This window comes from Odocoileus virginianus, chromosome 11 (genome assembly GCF_023699985.2).
Source record: "Odocoileus virginianus isolate 20LAN1187 ecotype Illinois chromosome 11, Ovbor_1.2, whole genome shotgun sequence".
NCBI lineage: Eukaryota > Metazoa > Chordata > Mammalia > Artiodactyla > Cervidae > Odocoileus > Odocoileus virginianus.
The window spans coordinates 14,565,459-14,584,152 of record NC_069684.1 but is presented as its reverse complement, the minus strand read 5'-3'; the positions used below and the strand labels follow the sequence as shown (position 1 = coordinate 14,584,152).

Below are 18,694 nucleotides of genomic sequence, written 5' to 3'. Positions count from 1 at the left end.
TTCTTTTAATTGTGATCTTTGGAAATGGAAACAAAAAGAAGCTTTTTTATTGTTTACTGTAAATTTCAAAAATAGAGATAGGCATGTGTGTCTAGCAACAACATAAACATTTTTCTAATTCTGGAGACCTTGACCTCTAGCTATAGAGTAATCTTTTCCACCAGCCCCCACTCTCTATTATCCAGTTGTATTAAAATTGTCTTCTTACTACTTCTCACTACCTGACTTGATATTATCTGTGTGTTTGCTCATTTTTATTGCTCTTTGCTTTACAATGAAAGTTCTACTGTTGTTGTTCAGTCATTCAGTCGTGTCCAACTCTTTGTGACCCCATGTACTGCAGCATGCCAGGTTTCCCTGTCCTTCACTGTCTCCCAGAGCTTGCTCAAGCTCATGTCCATTGCGTCAATGATGCCATCCAACCATCTCATCCTCTGTCACCCCCTTCTCCTGCCCTCAATCTCTCCCAGCATCAGGGTCCTTTCCAATGAGTCATTTATTCACATCAGGTGACCAAAGTATTGGATCTACAATTTCAGCATCAGTCCTTCCAAATAATATTCAGAGTTGATTTCCTTTAGGATTGACTGGTTTGGTCTCATTGCTCTCCAAGGGACTCTCAAAAGCTCTATTAGGCCACATGGTTTTTTTGTCTATCTTTTCCCCCTCCTCAGAACTACTCCTCAGTTCCATTTATGTAGAATGAATGAACTGATGGATAAATATGTTTCTCTACCTCTATCTGCTATGTGGGAGCAGAGACCACCCCCCCCCATTTTTGAGGTTCCTAAGCTGTTCCTGGGCTTTCCAGGAGATACGTGATACATGACTTGTCCCAAACCTACCAAGCGGCACATTCCCCTGGCACCTCACCCAGCTCTGACTCCCCGTGGGACCTGCCATTGCAGCCCTACACCCAGAAAGTCCTTGGTGCCAGGCAGAGCCCCCGTGAGCTGCCCCCGCCGCCGCACGTACACAGCCCCTCCGAGGCCAGGCCGAGGGCGCTGATGTTCATGGCCAGAGCCTGCTGTTTTAGTTACGGAAGGATCCTACTGGAGTCCACCATCTCATGGACCTGTGCTCCGCGTCTCCGAGTCCTCTCTGCCGACGCGGGATGAACACACAGACTCTCCCGCCCACGTGCAGAGACACCTGTTTCCTTTCTGGGCCAGGGCTGCCTTGCGCTCTCACATTCTTCTCGGGTTTTGGGGGAAACCCTCCTTTCTATTTTTACCCCTAAATCAGGGATTGGACTAAGGGATGATTGTAAGGTGGGGTGGGAGGGTTGGGTAAATCAGAAGTTCTGAGTGAGGAAAAATGCATCACAGCTCCCTGTCAGCACTGAATCGTTAGCTAACAATGCTTCCTCCAGGAAGAATAACTTCCCTGCGGGCAACCTGGTACCTCCTGCAGACAGTCGCGGTGGGGATCACCCTGCTGGCCCTCCAGGCCATCTGGATACCCCCTGAGATGAACTCACTTTAGCCCCAGGCTGGGATGGCTGCTAGCCAGAGATAAAGCTTAGCTGTTTCCTTTCTGCTTTGTGTTGGACTGTATTCTAGAAAGATATGTAAGAAATGGTAGCCTAATTAGTAATGGCTCACTCCACACACACACAAACACACACACACACACACCACACACACACAGAGAAGAGGATTCACAGTGTTCACCAGCACAGTCTATATTCTGAGAGAGTTTTATTTGGCTTCTTGGACAAATAAACCGAGGCAGATGAGAGCTGGGTAAGCCGTGGGGTGTGTCAGCCTGAGAAAAGGAATGAGCAGTGCCTGTTGACATGCGGGGCCTTGTTCCGTGTACGCTTCATGCAACTTAACAAAGCACATCCAGAAACCTGTTCTGGCTTCCAGAGCAGTCACAGAGCCTCTGCTGGTAACAGGCCTTGTCCTAAGAAGGCCCGTGCCTCTCATGGATCTGGGCAGAGAAGAGGGGCAAGGGGCTTCTGCCAGAGGTCAGGCCAACCCAAAGAAAGGGAATTGGGGGGCAGCCCCCTATTGATTTATTAAAAAAAAAACAAGAAGGAAGGAACCTTCCATCACCACCACCACTGTGACCGCTGCTCACTATTTTTTCAGGTTCGTGTACTCATATGATGTTTCTGGGCTTCCCCGGTGGCTCAGCTAGTAAAGAACCTGCCTGCGATGCAGGAGACCCAGGTTCAATCCCTGAGCCAGAAAGGCCCCAAGGAAAAGGAAATGGCAAGCCACTCCCAGTATTCTTGCCTGGAGAATTCCACGGACAGAGAAACCTCTCAGGCTACAGTCCATGGGGTAGTAAATTATCAGACATGACTGAGCCACTAGCACTTTCACTTGCTTTGCTTCATAATGTTCTTAACCAGAAAAGGATAGTGTGTTTTATTTTGAAACAATCTAGTATGTTGAAGAAGACAAAGGAAGGGAAAACAGAACCCGCCTCAGAAATCCTGGGCAAGTGATGTCTGCTTAGTGACCGGGCATGGTCACCCTTTCCTGTGGGGGAAAGCCATACTCCACGCTTTGTAAAACATGGTCCTTCCTGTTAGAGGCTGGCTGTAATATTAGAGAGGAGAAGATGAATGGAGGACTGTCTTGGCTTAGGAACTCCATTTCTATTTTTTGTCCAACTGAGTCACTGTGATAAAAGTGGCCCGAGCGTCACAAGACTTGTAACCTTTATGTCATCTCCCCTCCCACTCTGTTCCCGAAAATGCTCGTGTCTTTGTTCTACCAGCTTTTCTCTTGCTTCAAACAGTAAAGAGTTTTTCTTCGTTGGCAAACGTTCCATCTATTTATGAATTGTCACTGATTTTTTTTTTCTTTTTTGCGTGCACATGATCTGCCCTCTGCTCCTATCTTTGCACCTTGTTGTTCAGTCTCTCAGTCATGTTGACTCTCTGCAACCCCATGGACTGCAGCTCACCAGGCTTCCCTGTCTCCCAGAATGTGCTCAAACTCATGTCCATTGAGTCAGTGATGCCATCCAACCATCTCATCCTCTGCCACCCCCCTTCTCCTTTTGCCCTCAATCTTTCCCAGCATCAGGGTCTTTTCCAGTGAGTCAGCTCTTCTTATCAGGTGGCCAAAGAATTGGAGCTTCAGCTTCAGCATCAATTCTTCCAATGAATATTCAAGGTTGATTTCCTTTAGGATTGACTGATTTGACTTTTGCACTATCCAATTGGAATTCTTAACCGTATATGCCTTGGCCTCCTGATTCTCAAGAATACCAGTGTGGGGGTCATGAATTGATCCAACGTTGTTCTTGTAGTATTGAGTTAGCCTGAGATGCCCCATTGACAACATCATTCCCATACAGTTTTAATTTCCATTTAGGAAGTATTTAGATTCATTCAGGTTCTCTTTGATTACATATCATTAAGGTGCTCTTTGATTATATGTTAGTTTGGATTATTTTTAAGTAATTTTGTTTCAACTTTTAAAAACTACTACCAGTAGCTTGGCAGTACTACCACAGACTGTGGCTGATGGGCCCTTATGTGTTCAATAACCCCACTGTGATCTGGGCATAGTCATTCACTCGTGAAGTGGGGATTCCGGTGGGACTTCACCAGCATGCAATTGTCCTAAAGGACATCAGGATAAGTCCATTTGTTAAATGAATTCAGGCTCAAGTTTATATATAAAGTCTAACATGTGTCCTGCTTTACCTGCTTGTTTTCAGAATGCAAAGAGTTTAGGGCTGCTGGCTACGGTGCCCAGATACAACTCTAACAGGACTGGTCACTGCAGCCCATTTTCAGTCTCCTTTTCCTTCCCTTCTCACTAATCCGTGAGCAGCCATTAAAGGGGAAACTTAGTTACTGGTTTCCCTTAGCTTTCTGTTTTCCTCTTCAGCTACCACTTTTCACATCTTCCCCAACACTCACTAATAAGAAGCTTCCAGCACCTGTATCACCGAACATACTATCTTCAATGGTCATTTGTAGTTGACTTCTGTGGCCCTGACTTGTGAGTGATGACTGCTAATTTCACTCGTGCTCTCTGAATCTTGGCAAGCCTTTTTTCATTTATTTCCTGGGATAATCGTTAGGATTTCTTTTTTTTAACATCCATTTTCTATGCCAGTAATTCCAAAGTCAAAATATACATAAACCATTAGGTTGTAAGCAAAAGCATCCAGGAATTTCTAGCTAGAAGAAGGTCTGAGGTCAAGGGCAACCACCTACTCCAGCATAGGGACGTCTTTCCAGTACCTCCAACTCAGTGTCCTTGGCAGCCAGCTGCCACCCCTGGTGAGGGGAGGAAAGTCCCAGTCACAAGGATGCCCCCCACCACCACCACCACCCCCAGTTGTTGGCTTGGCAGATGCTTTTTGCGAGCAGAGGTCAGAGTCTTATGCTGTCTTGTTTCTTCATGTGAAATGGTGACTGTGATAATAGCAGTACTTCCTCACGGAATCGTTGAGAGTGTCAGATCGGTTAATACACCTAAAGGTGCTTGTGAGCGATCGTGTCTGACTCTTTGCGACCCCGTGGACTGTAGCCCATCAGGCTTCTCAGTCCGTGGGATTTTTCAGACAAGAATACTGGCGTGGGTTGCCATGCCCTCCTCCAGGGGATCTTCCCGACCCGGGGATCAAACTTACATCTCCTGCATTGCAAGCATTTTCTTTACCTGCTGAGCCATCAGAGAAGGCCCTGATACACATAAAAACTGTGGACAATGCCTGGCAAGAGCTAAGTGGAGGGGGGCTCACTGCTCCTGGGTAATGCCGCCTCTGTAGCTGGAACCCGGGAGTAGCAGAGAGAGGACAGATGAGGTTCAGGCTGACTGGTCAGAGTTCAGACTCTGCCAGCACCTAGCTCTGTGAACGTGCTTAATACATTCTGATCTTCCATTTCCTTCTGTGTAACATTTGGATAAGGAGTCGCCTGTGTGTACTTGCTATTGCAGGCAGTCAGTAAAATGCCAAGTGATTTAAAGGTTGGTGAGAATTCATGTAAGTCGCCCGATACAGAGTAGACATGCATTAAACAATCATGATTAATTACATTTCCTGCTTGACTGAAGAGGTCAAAAGAGAAGGTTCTGTTTGCCTTGCCTTAGGAGACAATATAGCACTGTGCTTGTCACATTAGTGCCTACTAGATATCGGGTTATTTTAGGCAAAGGGGAGTAAAGATGAAATTGAAGAGTAATTCAGGTTTGGAGCTTCTAAGCACCAAAGAAAAGCCATGGTAGATATTTGCAAACCTAGAAATGAAAAGCCTTTTACATTAACCTACTAGAATGTATAAGGTTCTCTGATGTGTATAAACTCAGAATTTCTAGTAAGGTTTCTCTTCAATGCTAGCAAAACTATCCTGGTTCATCTGAGCCTTTTCATGGAGACTCAAGCTGCAAGAGTCTTTGTTAGGTGTCTTTTCTGCAGCAAAGGAGCTCCTAACTGAGGCTACCAGGTTTCCCTGCTGGCTCAGACAGTAAACAATCTGCCTGCAATGCAGGAGACCTGGGTTTGATCCCTGGCTCGGGAAGATCCCCTGGAGAAGGACATGACAGCCCACTCCAGTATTCTTGCCTGGAGAATCCCATGGACAGAGGAGCCTGGTGGACTACAGTCCATGGGGTCGCAGAGTCAGACATGACTGAAAGACTAATACACACACACAAAGCTGGGGCTACCAGCCTCTTTTCCACCCCCCACCCCAAGTCTCCTCCCCCATCAACTCCAGACGTCCCAGACCAGCAAGTCATGACCCCCAGGGGCAGACTCTCCAGAATCCTCAACTATAAGCAGGATGATCCCTGGCTCACCACCTCTGAAATGAGCCAGTTCCTGGCAGAGACCTCCACGACATTAATTCTTCTCTTTACCTTGAATGATCTTTGATTACAGATTAAAGAGATGGTGACTAATAGCAGTTTTTACATTGCCAGTTTAATGACTAGATGGGACTTATTTTTAATTAGTGCTTCAGTTGTCTATATGTAAACGATGCCCACTGATGTGCTTAAGGGTCTTTTGCAAAATGATTATTTTCTTAATTTTGTTAAACATCGCTTGTTTGCAATGCTATTTGTGTTCTCTATGAGAAATCTTTTAAGTAGAGATCATTTCCAGCCTTTGTGGACTAATTCAGTTTTAGTGGAGATCATCTTGACAAGAGCATTTACCATATTTAGAATAAATTGCAGGGCAGTGGGTTTGCCTAGTCCAAGGAAAATCTACCAGTGCAGAACACAAAGCCATTTTCATGAAATTCACAGCTGGTTCCCTCACCCAACCCTCTGCCCTCTTCAGAGATATACAAGTATGCCCCCCAATTTCCATGGCAGCAGGTATTGGGGGTGCAGACACCTGGTGAGCCTTGGCAGACCACCTTGAGTGGGGCTAGAGGCCCTTGGCCTGATAAAATCAGGTAGATATTACCCAGGTAACAGCATGCATTCAGTGACAAGATGAAACCACAGTTTGGCATGTTGGGATCAACAGATGTGATAGTTACAGGACATAAGCTGATTACTTGCCTCAGCTCTGATATCATATTCAAAGTGTGTTCTCTCCTAAATCCTTGAAATTGCTCCCTGAAAAAGTAACTTTGGGTTCCAAAAGTCTGACATTGCCAATTAATAGATATATTTTTAGGATGCTTTTAGATAATACACTTTGGGAATTTTCACCCAGTTTCTTTTTTAAAAGAATCATCTTAGAATCAGTTTTCACCCACTGCTAGGCTTTTAGAGTTTTCTTTTTTTAGTCTGTATCTCAGAATAGTAGCTTCAGAGTTGCCAGCTGAAAAAGGACCTACGTGTTTGTTGTGTTTGTTGCTGCAAGCTATTTCCAAGCACACACTAAATAGGTTTAGAAAACTGGTACACGGAGTATGTCACGTGGATTTAGCAGAAAAAGCCACTTGACCTCAGTCCTTAGAAGCTGTCAGGGGTTCTGATTGTGAGCAGTCATTTCCTTGGACTTGCAAACTGAAAGGAGAAAAATTATATTTGACTTAGTCATTTCCAAGAAGGTAAATAAATGGTTCTTTTAGCAGAGTGGTGTTAGGCTGTTCACTGCCACCTTTAAACTGCAGGGATAGACTAATGGCTCTCCCTGAACTCTGGGAATGGCCCCATCAACCCAGATAAGCTCCATAGGAACTAGCGCACATTGCTGTCCATTCAGTTTTTCCAGCAGCAAGTGTTTGCCTAGCACCGCACTAGCAGCTGCATAAAATATCAGAGCAAGTCTATGTGGGAGAGCAGTAGCTGAAGCAATAAGAGAATAATCAAGGTCACATGGTCATAAATTGGTTAAATTGTCATTCATCACATTGTAGCTTTTGGCATACACAGGTGATTTTTCTTCATTTCCTTTTTAAAAGCAAATATTAAAATGCCACAGACTTACAAGTGCTGAAGTTAAAAGATAATTTTTATTCATTCAAAAAAATTTAAACACCCACTACTAAAATTATTTTATGTAGAACTAGGAATAGCTTCAGAATAAATAATGTTTTAGACCACTATTGAAAGTTCAGAGATGGATATCTGTTTATACAAATGCTTAATTCCTGATTGGGTGGCCTCTAGGGGTGGTTCTGATGTTGTTTGCCCTTTCTTGTGTTTTAAGTATATCACACTTTCTATTTTGGACTGAGCTCATGTGGCCAAAATTGTGTCAGTTCAGCATAAGCACTGCTGTGCTTTCTCACCATCCTAATCTTATGTATTTCCTGCATCATGATTTATTTAACAAGTATTTAGCTAATTTAGCTTAATTGTGGAGCAAGGGAGTTAGAATTAAGATTTCCTGATTGCTAATGTTTTGGTTCCACTAATTTGATTTTGTACTTCCTTTAGCTCACAGTTTCCATTCACTACCCCAGGACACAAGTCTTTACACCATCAATAATGCTCTAGAGACATTTCCACCATCTTTGGGTTTAACACCTACACCTCATTATCTTTTAACTGAGTTCTCGGACATGCAAGTGGAAAAGAAAATAATGGGTGATTAATGCTTCTGTCATGAGTAAGAACTAACTGTACCTATAATGAATACAACTTATTCTTCAATTTCTTCTGCAGTGAAATATTGTGTTAGTTAACAGTTACCAGACTGAGGTTAAACAGACTTTAATTGAAAACTACAAGCCCATAGCATTGCCACGTGCAAATCTAACACCAAAATGAAGCAAACCCTAAAATTGTTCAATAGCACCCCCTAGCATACATAACTTTAGGCTTTCAGACTAGGAAGCAAATTCTAGTTCTCATTTCATGTCTAAAAAGTATATGTTTTTCACATGTCTAGTTATATTGGCACTTTCTTCATGTTATTCCTGACTTGAATGTCTGAAGGTAACTATAAACAGGGGATAGGATAATCTAGTGGGCTTTCCTGATGGCTCAGTGGGTAAAGAATCCTGCTGCAATGCAGGAGACACTAGAGACTTGGGTTCGATCTCTGGGTCAGGAAGATCCCCTGGAGGAGGAAACGGCAACCCACTCCAGTATTCTCACCTGCAAAAAACCATCCTATGGACAGAGGAGACTGGTGGGCTACAGTCCACGGGGTCGCAAAGAGTCAGACACGACTGAGTGTCTAAGCACAGGCAAGCACACAGGTTATTCTAGTGGAATAATTTCTTGTGCAAATATTTTTGAAATGATTTTACTCTAACTGTGGCTGTCTTCTATTCATTGTCTGTGCTTTAGTTGGCTAGTTTAAAGGGATTTTTGTTTTCTTTTAGAGTAAGTCATCTAGGAAAGAGGAAAAGCACAGCTGGGGGTTGTGGAAATCCACAAAGTGGACGTAGTATGTTTAACTGCCTTTGGTACATGTTAAGAACACAGCCTCTGAAGCCAGCCTCTATGAGCTTTGTGATTTTGGGCAGGCCCTTAACCGCCCTGTGACTTAGTCTTCTTTTCTGTAAAACTGGTTAAGTTATAGCATCTGTGTCAGGGAGCTGTCACAGTTAATGCAAGCATCTTGGAAACAGCACATAATGAATGCCCAGTGATAATCGATGTTCACTGTTATCATTATTTCACTGTGGTTGCTTGGATGTAGTCATGTTCTGTAGTTTGGAATCTGACATCAGAAATTACTGAGTTCAAATCCTCTGAGAAACCATGGGCAACTTGCTGAAACTCTTTAAATGGGAATAATAATGACTATTGCATAGCATTATCGAATTAGACAATGTATGCAAGGTGCTTAGATTAGACAGGGTAGGACAGGTGGATCATAGCTGTTACCTTTTATTTCTTCTGAAACACTGATTTTTTTTCCCATTTATTTTTATTAGTTGGAGGCTAATTACTTTACATCATTACAGTAGTTTTTGTCATACATTGAAATGAATTAGCCATGGATTTACATGTATTCCCCATCCCGGTCCCCCCTCCCACCTCCCTCTCCACCCGATCCCTCTGGGTCTTCCCAGTGCACCAGGCCTGAGCACTTGTCTCATGCACCCAACCTGGGCTGGTGATCTGTTTCACCCTAGATAATATACATGTGAAACACTGATTTAAAAAAACAGTTAAAGCTTCTGCAGAGCAATAATAATAATCCTCTATGACTAAGAACAGAAAAGGATAGTGGACATTGACTTAGCAAACCCAAGAAAGCCAGTTACACTGCAGAATGAGCAACAGGAATTGCTAACACAGATGTCTCTGGAAATGGAGGGAAAAGTGGAGCTAAAAACAAGAGGATTCATTGCAAGTCGGTGTGAAAATCAGACTCTTGGGCCTCCTTCTACAATCTTTCCAGCTGGGCACTATTGAGGGCTAGCATGCCAAGATGAACTCAGGGCTTTTAAGTGAAAGTCTGCATCCTGAATGCCAAGGTCCCTGGCATTGTTGCTTTTCCCTGTCTGGCTCCCAGAGTGCTGACGAGGAGGATTGAACTCTCAAGATGAGATGACATGCGCCTTTCTCTGGGATCCCGACTAGCCCAAGTAAACAGATCCAAGTATGCTGCCCTTGAAAGTTATTGAGCAGAAAAGCCCTGTTGCCCTGAAGCCCGCGGTCCACACATCCATCCTGTGTGCACGGAGCTTCCAGTCAGGTGCCTAGTGTCCCACGCTTCATTAGGACAGACAGCCAGGGATCCCAGACCGTGGTTCCCTGGGGGTGTATCACAGTGGGGTGCACATGAACCAGATCATTTGCTCGTGCTCTTCAGGCCTCTTAGGTACGTTTGTTAAAGTTTGGGATCCATTCGTTGGGTCTCCTGCATTGCAGGTGGATTCTTTACCAACTAAGCTATCAGGAAAGCCCAATTCAATGCTAGCATATTCCAAACATACCCCTGGATTTGTCCTCAGGTATAGATCAAACCAGTCAATCTTAAGGGAAATCAATCCTGAATTCTCATTGGAAGGAGTGATGCTGAAGCTCCAGTATTTTGGTCATCTGATGTGAACAGCCAACTCATTGGAAACGTCCCTAAGGCTGGGAAGGACTGGGTGGGGGCAGAAGGAGAAGAGGGCATCAGAGGATGAGATGGTTGGATGGCATTACCAATACAGTGAACATGAACTTGGGCAAACTTCAGGAGATGGTGAAGGACAGGGAGGCCTAGCGTGCTGCAGTCCATGGGGTCACAAAGAGTTGGACATGACTGGGCGACTGAACAACAACAACAACATATCTGGCACCTAGCAGGCACTCTAGGTGCTGGCATCATCACTCATTCAACCATCTCAGGACAGAGCAAGTCACCTTCCCCATGGTTCACCTACTTCCGGAAGTAGAAAATGCGGTTTAAACATTCAGCTGCTTTTATAACTCTGCCACTTGTGAAAGTTCCACAGCAGAGAGGAGGAAGCCCTGGATTAAAAGATAGGTTTTTTTTAATTTTTTTTTAATTTATTGAAGGATAATTACTTTACAGAACTTCGTTGTTTTCTGTCAAACCTCAACAAGGATAGGTTTTTAATTCTGCCTCTTACAGTGTGACATTCCACTGATCCACGTCCACCACACCACTGATCTCTCTAGACCGTAGTTACTACCGATGTCAAGGGGAGAAACTAGACTGTCTTTAGAGATGGCTTCCTTGCTCCAAAATACCCTGAAACATCCCGACAGAAAGGTTTCTGAATAAGTCTTTGAGGCTGCATGTTGGAAGATTTCATGTGAATAAAATGTCCAGAACAGGCAAATCCACAGAGGTGGAGAATAGATTACTGGTTGCCAAGGGACAGGAAGGTTTAGGGGAGAATAGGAGTAAGTGCTAATGAGTACAGAGGTTTATTTGGGGATAATAGAAAATGTCCTAAGGTTGATTATGGGGATGTTTGCACATATCTGTGAAAATACTAAAAATCACTGAGTTGCATACATTAAATGAGTAAATTGTATGGTATAGTATGTGAAAAAAAAAGACCAAGTCTTTGAGGTTGACCTGGTTACTTTTCAGAAGTGTACATACATACTCTTATAATCATGAAAAATATAATCATAGTAACAAATAACTCTTATATCATGAAGATAAGTAATAATAATATCTAAGAATGATTAAATATCTACCATCTTTCAGATGTTTGCATCATCGTATTTAATCTCATTTCCTGAGCTACTAGTACTTTATGAAAGACATTCTGTTACCATCATTTTGTAGAGAAAGTAACTGAGGCTCTGAGAATTTTTGTGTGCAAAATTTATGGACACTAAAATGTCAGAGTCTGATTTTTGAAGATCTGGCCGTGTCTAGAGCCCCAGTTCTCTATACCTCACCACGCACCTCTTTTCTGAACTCTGGTTGTTCCCCAGTAAAATCATTATACTCATTCTAGTTTCTTCTCAGCTGCTGTCAGTTTTCAGTCTGGCTTTATTACCTTCCACTGGAAAATTGTATTTTTCCCTGTAAAGCTGATTGGCATTGGAGTCATAAGCAAACCAAGACCTACTGGCTTTTCACAAAGTTAGTTTGTACTGAGTTCCCAAAGTCCAAGGGCATTTAATGTATTCTGCCTGTGTGACATAAAACAATGTAAAAGTTCCTGCATAGCTAGACTGTTAATAGGATGTGTAGTTTTTCCCAGTGCAGGAAGACACGGACACTAAAGAGTAGCTGGCGGTTCATTCATTTGGACAGGGAAGCAGCAGTTCCCATTGACACTTGTCTCACATTTCCATCTTCCAGTCACTGAATGGAAGTGTAAGAATTTTCCAGAGCAGAGTTGAAAGTCCTGTTGTACACACACTAGCTAAATTGTTATTGGCCTCACATTTTGTTGGAGGTTTAACTTTTCTTCTGAAGGCTAAACAAAGAAACACATTCGTATCCAGGTTACAGTGTTCTTTCAAAGAACATTCCTAAATAGACAGCTGCCGGATTTAAAGGAGGGAAACTAAAGCTTTCTACAAGACATAAGGATGCTAGAAATGGGTCTTGGCTAGGTGGTAATCTGAAGATGGGGACCCAAGGGGACAGAACAGTGAGTTAAAGATGGAGAAGGATCTCACTGGCATCGGTACAGAAAGAGGTCGCTATGCTGTGGAGAGTGTCTCAGCATCATCCAAGGACCAAAGAAGAGGAAAGCCAAGAATCTAGGTCCCCTTAACCCAAATTTTGTAAGTATCATGATGATACTCCAGTCTGGTCCATCCAAAGTATTTCCTTGGACTGTGGTTTCTTCACGACTACATATAAAGAGTATTTCTTTTGAGGGAGGATACACACACAGAATCATGTACACACACATGCATACATATGTACATACACACAGAGGGTTAATAAACCAGGTCTCTGGGGTGAAAAGTCCTGATTTATACCATTTGCCAATTTCTATAGTGTAACTACTCCCACAAAAACTGATTTTAAGTCTCCAGCAGTTCACTCACAGAATTCCTGAATAACAATTGACTCACCCTAGTAAGAGCCAGCTTCAGCATACCACTGGATATGTGCATGCCGTTTAGTCACTAAGTCCTGTCCAACTCGTTGCGACCCCATGGATTGTAGCCCACCAAGCTCCTTTGTCCATGGGATTTCCCAGGCAGGAATACTGGAACAGGTTGCCATTTCCGTCTCCCTAGGATCTTCCCAACCCAGGGACTGAACCCACGTCTCCTACATTGGCAAGTGGGTTCTTTACCACTGAGCCACCTGGGAAGCCCCTAATTTGGAAGCCTCCAAAGATAAGTCATGTTTGACTCTTGGAATCTCATGAACTGTAGCCTACCAGGCTCCTCTGTCCTTGGGATTCTCCCGTCAAGAATACTGAAGTGGGTTGCCATTTCCTTCTCCAGGGGAACTTCCTGACCCAGGTATTGAGCCCAGGTCTCTCCCACACTGCAGGCAGATGCTTTACCAACTGAGCTACACAGGAAGCCCCCTTATAAAGGAACCTTGAATAGATAAGAAATGACAAGAGCTGGGGCCATAATTCACTTGTTCTTACCTTTTCTCCCCAGCTTGGTGACATTGCCGAAGGGGGCTCAGTCCAGTCCCATCATGGTCCCACATCAGCAAGTGCTCAGCTTGCATGCCTCTTGGATTGAATGGACACCCAAGTTGAGGGTCAGTGTGGACAGAAAGATCAGAAAGAAGGCTTTTCTAGAAAGCTTGCAAAAGACTGAGGAGATAAAGAAAGACAGTCATAGTCAAACACACGCCTTTAAAACATTTCAGGGTCCATTCTTTGTGTGACGTTTAAAATGAAGATATTTCTAGCAGCACATTTCTCCAAAAGGAGGGGAGAAAAAAAAAAAAAAAGATGTGCTTACTCTATTGCCCTAAGTGCCATATTTCAATTTTAAAGAGGTTGTTCAACCTGAATGCTAGCTGCAACCAACCAACCTTCCTCGCCCTGGGCGAAAAGGACATCTATAATGGAACAACACCAGATTTGATTATTGACTGTCAAGTCTGTGTATAAAAATCTAGTGACTGAGTCCACATTGTAAAATAATTGTACCATGACAAAACTAATGCTTGTATTAACTAGATGGCCTGGGGGTTAACTATTAAAACGGCAGCTTCCCCTCATTTACTCTGACTTCTGGTGGGAAGAGGTTACAGAAGAGTATAGGAGAGAGCATAAGGGTTAGGAGCTAAATTTAGAATTAGCTAGGATTCATTGTAGAAATGAAGAAAGAGATAATAAATGGAAAAAAAAAAGTCACTCCTTTTCCACCAGTCATCAACTTAAAAGCTCCTATATGGGAAAACATAAAGAGATTTTTAAGCACACTTTAAAAAATTACAATAGATGTAACAGAATTTACTTTTTTATAAAAATATGTATAGTGATAGAAAATTTTTTTCATATGAAGAGTTCATAGGCAGGACAATAAAAGATGTGGTCGCTCTTACTTCTCTTCCACCAGCAAGCTCCCTGATTTTCAATGTTGTGTTAGTTTCTGCTGTAGTGCAAAGTGGATCAGTTATACATATATCCACTCTTTTAGATTCTTTTCCTGTATAGGTCATTACAGAGTGCCATAGGGTCTTGAAAAATGAATCAAGATGATAAGCAAATATGAGAGCCAGGGAGAGAGGGGCCATTGCTTGACCACCTCCATCCCTTTGGCCCAAGATCTGATTCACTCCTGTGAGGCAAGCCAGTAAATGCTGGGCCTTCAGACAGCTGTCCTCTCTATCGGTATTGCAGTCCTGCCGTCTCTCTGCCACACGGGACCTCCCTCTCACTGCCTCTCTCCTGCGTGAACGTTGGTTGGGCTTCACATGGATTGTTGTTCAGTCATTCAGTCGTATCCGACTCTTTGCGACCCCATGGACTGCAGCACGCCAGGCTTCCCTGTCCTTCACTATCTCCTGAAATTTGCTTAAACTCATATCCATTGAGTCGATGAAGCTGTCCAACCATCTCATCCTCTGTCATCCCCTTCTCCTCCTGCCCTCAATTTTTCCGAGCATCAGGGGCTTTTCCAATGAGACGGCTCTTTGCATCAGATGGCCAAAGTATTGAGCTTCAGTTTCAGCGTCAGTCCTTCCAATGAATATTCTGGATTGATTTCCTTTAGGATTGACTGGTTTGATCTTTTTGCAGTCCAGGAGACTCTCAAGAGTCTTCTCCAGCACCACAGTTTAAAAGCATCTTTGGTGCTTAGCCTTCTTTATAGTCCAACTCTCGTATCCATACTTGACTACTGGAAAAACCATAGCTTTGACTAGATGGACCTTTTGTCAGCAAAGTGCTGTCTCTGCTTTTTAATATGTTGTTTAGGCTTGTCATTTCTTCCAAGGAGCAAGCACTTTTTAAAATCCATGTTTAGACTGTGTAATAAGTAAAGGATGTGTCTAAAAAATAATTGCATTATACTGTATTCTTTCAGAAAGACATTTTCTCCTAATTTATTATGATTCTTTAGGATATCACAGTCCAAGCTCTCAAGTTTCAGTTTCATTCCCTTCAAGAAAAGTGCACCACTGCCTAGCCCAATTCTGCATTACTAGCCATGCCAGCTTTCCTTTGCTTGCGGAGAAAGATACCTTTACTTGGAATGTCAACCCATCCATTATTTGTAGCAGGAAAGTAAAAGCACTTATTTATACCCATATTCCATCCTTTTAATTAGTAACCCTAAACCTCCTTTATTTTCCATTTAGTCACCACCATTTCCTACTGTCAGCTAAGCCAAAAACCTGGCTGTCATCCTTCACAATACTTTTCCATCTCCTGTATGCATTCAGTTGACCTCACATCTTTTCTATTCTTATATTACCATTTTGCATTTGGAGTTTTTCCTCACATATTTGCAGTTGCTCCCCGAGGCCAGGAATCTCACTGATCTTTTCTTACTGTTACCCTCAAAGCCTAGCAAGGTGCCTAGTACCTGGTGGACACTTAGTGATTTTCTTAACAACTTTCAAATCTGTTCCCTTGTCTCTGACTCCCAGAGTAATTTGTTATCTTATCAATACAAGCTGGCATGTGGTACGTACTTCCTGCACAACAGGCAACCCAGGGAAGTAGGTGCAACTTTTACCCCCATTTCATAAGTTAGGAAGCTGAAGCATGGTGGTTACATAATCTGTTCAAGGTGACCCAAGTAGAAAGTGGAGAGGCAGTAAGACTCCAGAACTCGTACTCTTGTTATCTGCTGGGCTGTCCCCTCTTGTCTTGTTAGCTTCTCAGAGAATCTCTTCTAATTTGCTGGTGACCAGCTCTCTGATCCCATCTTTTTTTTTTTTTAATTGGAGTATTACTATTTTACTATGTTATATTAGTTTCAGGTGTATGACATATTGCTTCAATATTTTTATAGATCATACTCCATGTAAAACATTTATAAAAATATTGGCTATATTCCCTGTGCTGTACCTTACACCCTTATATCTTATTTATTTTATACCTAGTCATTTGTACCTTTTAATCCTCTTCCCCTGTTTTGCCACCCCCCCCCAACCCAGCTTCTCTGATTCCATCTTTGAAACACAATTCAGACATGACAGAAGCTTCATAAACCCCTTCAGTAGTTCCATCTTGTTTCAAAATCTAAATGCCCAACATGAGCCCTTCATAGGCCAGCCCTTGCCCACCTCACCACCTTATCTTCCGCACCCCCTCCCGGTACACCATGCTCTTTCTGGATCTGCCAGGCTCCATATAGCTCTCCACACCTGGTTCTCTTCTCTCCCTGCCGGGGATACATTCTTCCCCCTTCAAGACCCAGCCTTGCCTTTCCTTCTCCAGGAAACTTCCCTGATCCCTCCTCGGAATTGTGTCATTGCAGGTGCTTGAACCACACATATGTCAATCTTTTTTTTTTTAAGTCTCTTCTTTTTGTTTTTGGTGGATAGGAATCATACCTTTGATTCCCTAGCACAGCCTGCCACAGAAGTACCATGAAATAGCGATTTAGTAAAGAATGGGCCATTGGGTTTCTCTGCGATGCTTTTCCACTAGTACTTTTTAGTTCATGTTTCTCTCCCTATGTGACTATTCATGATGAGCCGTGGACCTGCGTTTTGATATTGGTTTGGCCTCATTTGATGGAGTTTTACACATGTGATAGGTTGAATAATGGACCCCCCCACCTCCCAGTTTGTCTACATCCTAATTCCTAGAACCTGTGAATATGTTCTTTTACATGGAAAAAAGGAAGTAACTTTGATTACATTAAGGATCTTGACATGGAGAGATTATTCTGGATGATCACAAGGATCCTTACAAGAGGGATGCAGGAGGATAAGAATTAGAAAAAGAAGATATAAAGAAGGAAGCAGAGGTCAGAGAAGAGAGATGCTAAGGGCTGACTTTGAAAATGGATAAAGGGGGCATGAGTCAACAAAAGCAGCCTCCGGAAGCTGGAAAGCAAAGTCTCTCCTGTACCCTCCAGAAGGAAAAAAGCCTCAAACACCAATTTTAGACTTTGACCTCCAAATTTATATTTTATTGAATAGGTCTGTGGTAATTTGTTAAGTAGTGGTAGGAAATCTATATATATTCTGGTACCTTGAAACATAGGGCTGTAATAAATACCTAAAAATGCGGAAGTGACTTCGAAATTGGGAAGTGGACAGCGACTAGAAGAATTTTGAAGATCATAATAGAAAAAGCCTACATTGCCTTGAACACCTAGCAGAAGTAGTGAGAGTTCAGAAGGAAATAAGGTACATGTTATTTGAAACTGGAGAAAAGGAAACCACTGTTATATAGTAGCAAAAGGCTTAGCTGAATTGTGTCCTACAGGAATGTGGCAAGCAGAATTTGTAAACAGTGAACTTGATTATTTAGCTGAGAAGATTTCCAAGCAGAGTGTTGAAGTAACAGCCTGCTTTATTCTTGCTGCTTATAGTAAAATGCAAAAGAAAAGAGAGAAATTGAGGGGAAAGCTGTTCCTTAATCAAAAAGGAACCAAGATTTGATGATTTGGGGAATTCTCAGCCTATCCATATTGCAAAAGACACTAAAGCTTGGAGACTCACCACCAGGAAAGCATGCTCTGGAAAGAAAGCCAAGAATGTAACTGAACAATATTGTGCTCGTTTCTGGAAAGGATTAAAAAGTCAGAGTATTTAATCACACAGATGTCTCTTTGAACAGACTTGGCTTGTGATTTAGACATGAATCCCCTCAGCCATCTCAGCCGAAGCCAGGAATAGAGGTGAGATTATCCAGGAAAGATCTGTGCAGGAACATCCTGCATTATGGAATGAATACCATAATATACACAGGAGACCCATGAGGCTCTCAAGGAAGTTATACCAACAGAAATACTGCTTCTTTGAGCTCAAATGAACAGAGAATGAACTGAAAGAAGGTTGTTGCACTCCCAACCTTCTGTAGGCAGGAAACAGTCTGATAAGAAAAACTCAGCTGCAACCCTGTGCTCCCTTCAAGAAAAAAGGAAGGAAGGCTCAAGAAAAAAGGCTCCTACAAGCTAGGAGCCACAGGCCCAGAGGGCAAAGTCTTAAACCACAGAGGATTATTCCAGTACCTTAAAACCTAATGGAGTTTGCACAGTTAGATTTGGAAATTGCTTGGGACTGATGACTCCCTTTTCCCTTCCATTTTCTCCTTTTTCGAATGGGATCACCTATAGCTGTTACTTTCTGTCTATACTGTCGTGTGTTTTGTATAACTTGTTTCTAGTTCCACAGGTTCACAGATGGAAAGGAATTCTGCCATAGCATAGATCATACCCAGAGCCTCATTCATATGTAATTTAGATCATTTAGGTAGTGAGATAATTACATAATGGAACTTTTAAGCTGATGAAATTTAAATAAGACTTGAGACTTGAAT

At 42.8% G+C, this 18,694-nt stretch overlaps 1 protein-coding gene and 1 long non-coding RNA gene across 4 annotated transcripts in view; both read left to right on the top strand.

Annotated features, from left to right (window-relative positions):
- C11H1orf21 (chromosome 11 C1orf21 homolog) overlaps positions 1–18,694 on the top strand; it is a 233,174-nt gene that overhangs the window by 172,551 nt on the left and 41,929 nt on the right. The gene's annotated exons all lie outside the window — the stretch shown is intronic.
- Positions 12,191–13,968, top strand: LOC139037366 (uncharacterized). Its single transcript, XR_011490142.1, has 2 exons — positions 12,191–12,551; positions 13,395–13,968. It is a non-coding gene; the product is annotated as an uncharacterized lncRNA (long non-coding RNA).